At 45.5% G+C, this 2,940-nt stretch overlaps 1 non-coding gene across 1 annotated transcript; it reads left to right on the top strand.

Moving 5' to 3' along the window:
* Positions 1-213: 213 nt before the first annotated feature.
* Positions 214-285, top strand: trnaq-uug (transfer RNA glutamine (anticodon UUG)). The gene has a single exon. It is a non-coding gene; the product is annotated as a tRNA-Gln (tRNA).
* The last annotated feature ends 2,655 nt before the right edge of the window (positions 286-2,940 follow it).

The following is a 2,940-nucleotide window of genomic DNA, read 5'->3' on the forward strand; positions in this document are numbered from 1 at the left end:
ATACAAGCTGCTATGAGCAGTGTGAAAAAGAAGCAGAGATTTGTGAACCGATAGCCATCAAGGCAGCTGTGTGATTTGCTCAGACCCGAGGCTTAGCAGAGGGGCAAGTGGGCAAGCTGAAGTTAGGGATGAGACCAGGCCGAGACAAATGTAATGGTGGAGACGGTAATGTTGTTGATTTTGAGAAAAGAATCTAATGATCTTTTCAGCAATGGTTCCATGGTGTAATGGTGAGCACTCTGAACTTTGAATCCAGCGATCCGAGTTCAAATCTCGGTGGAACCTGAATTCTTGTCCCAGCTGCTGGAAATTTGGGACATATGGGCTTTTGGCATCTGCATACCAACCACGGTTACTGGATCGTTTACTGCCTGAATCAATGATGGTTGATTTATTGTTCTCGACATCAGGTGATCGGCTTAATCTCTCATTCCCAGTTCCAAATAAGCGGGCAGAATGATGTGTGTTGTCCACTGCTTCGTTTGACTGCAAAGCAGCTTGCTCAGTATTTTCTTTGCAAGCTGCATTCGGCTGGCATAATTGTTGAAATTGAAAGCAGTGCTCCTTGAAATGTAGGCATTTCATTTCGTATTCTCGAAAAAAGTTAACAATAGCTTTTCTTTCGTGCAGCAGTGCCTTGCAAAGATTATACTCATTTTACCTGGCAGGACTGCAATACAAGCTGCTACGTGCAGTGTGAAAAAGAAGCAGAGATTTGTGAACCGATAGCCATCAAGGCAGCTGTGTGACTTGCTCAGAACCGAAGCTTAGCAGAGGGGCATGTGGGCAAGCTGAAGTTAAGGATGAGACCAGGCCGAGACAAAGTATATTGGTGGAGACGGTAACTTTGTTGATTTTGAGAAAAGGATCTAATAAATTCTTTAGCAAAGGTGCAATGGTGAGCACTCTGAATCCAGCGATCCGAGTTCAAATCTCGGTGGAATCTAAATTCTTGTCCCAACGGCTGGAAATTTGGGACATACGAGCTTGGCATCTGCATACCAACCACGGTTACTGGACCATTTGCTGCCTGAATCAATTATGTTTGATTTATTGTTCTCGACATCAGATGATAGGCTTAACCTCTCATTCCCAGTTCCAAATAAGTGGGGCAAGAAAGATGTGTGTTGTCCAGTGCTTCGTTTGACTGCACAGCAGATTGCTCAACATTTTCTTTGCAAGCTGCATTCGGCTGGCATACTTGTTGAAATTGAAAGCAGTTCTTCTTGAAACATAGGCATTGCACTTCGTGTTCTCGAAAAAAGTTAACAATTGCTTATCTTTCGTGCAGCAGTGCCTTGCAAAGATTACACACATTTTACCTGGCAGGACTGCAATACAAGCTGCTATTAGCAGTGTGAAAAAGAAGCAGAGATTTGTGAACCGATAGCCATCAAGGCAGCTGTGTGATTTGCTCAGAACCGAGGCTTAGCAGAGGGGCAAGTGGGCAAGCTGAAGTTAAGGATGAGACCAGGCCGAGACAAAGTATAATGGTGGAGACGGTAACTTTGTTGATTTTGAGAGAAGAATCTAATGAATTCTTCAGCAAGGGTTCCATGGTGTAATGGTGAGCACTCTGGACTCTAAATCCAGCGATCCGAATTTAAATCTTGGTGGAACCTAAATTCTTGTCCCAGCTGTGGTGTATGTGCCTCTAAAAGCAATTGTGGTGTATAAGCCTTTAAGAGCCCCAGGTGTGCGTAATGCCGGTAATTGCCACTTGGGCTATATAAGCCTGTGTATTGTGTATATCCTTTAGAACCCCCCCCCAGACTTGCTTAGTAAATACCTATGAAGCAACTCCTGTCTTCAGTGTCTTTATCTGCACACGGACACTACAGTGGCGACGAAGTGGAAACGGACTTACCTGCAATTCGGCAGCACCTCAAGGACATCGATTCCTCCAGCGTCCAGAAGACTCAAGGAAGTAATAGAAACTGTGGTTTCATCAGCTGGCCAGCTGGTGGCAGGTACTGCGCTAATCCTTCCTGGGCGTCAGGCTGGGGCTCCAGCGGCGGGCTCTACAGCTGAGACAGGCAGCGAAATCGGAGGCAAGCAATAACGGACTGGGAGGGAGCACTCGGGAGACGGCCGGCGCGGCAAGCAGGTCAGCGTTTAGACCTCCGTCGGGAACGAGTCTCCAACAGTGAGTAAACGGAAACCACAGTAAAACAGCGTTGTTATCGGTAGCAGCGGCGGGAAAGTGCAGGAAGCGCCATATCGTTGCTACAGAGAGAAAAAAAAAAGCGCGGGAAGCGCCATATCTTTTTTTTGAAATGCCTAAGTCTGGCAATATGGATGCTTTTGATAACGAAACAGAACCTAACTTTGGCAATATTGATGTTTTTGATAACAAGATAGAGGATTGGACCACATATGTAGAAAGAGTGGAGGTGTTTTGCACCGCAAATGGAATAGAAGATGAAAAAAAAGCTTCAGTGCTTCTGGATCTAATGGGCACAGAAACATACAAGCTGTTACGCAACTTAATCACTCCAGCCGAACCGATGGACAAGAATTTTGAGGAGATTGTTGATACCCTACACTGCCCATTCGAGGCAGGACTGGCAGATTCTCTGCAAGACAAATTCATCTGCGATCCCCTAAGTGTAGAAACACAAAAAAAGGTATCTTCTGGAAAAGATTTAACACTGGACAAGGCTTTCAGTGCAATAGGAGCTGCAAAGATACAGCAAAGGCCACAGGACTTCGGCACCCATGAAATAACACGGGATTTCGAGAGATGTTATCGCTGCGGCAGATCCAACCATTACCAGAGGGATTGCTGGTTCAAAGAAAAAGCATGCAGGCGATGCGGAAAGATGGGACACATTCCACGTGTATGCCGATCTGAAAATAAAAAATCCACTAACGGGAAAAGAATCAATAAGGAAAAGCACAGAAAGGTACAAATGATGACGGACAGTAGCTCCAAAGACC

Source organism: Somniosus microcephalus, unplaced genomic scaffold (assembly GCF_052327205.1).
Source record: "Somniosus microcephalus isolate GS21.2 unplaced genomic scaffold, FLI_Smic_1.0 scaffold39, whole genome shotgun sequence".
Lineage (NCBI taxonomy): Eukaryota > Metazoa > Chordata > Chondrichthyes > Squaliformes > Somniosidae > Somniosus > Somniosus microcephalus.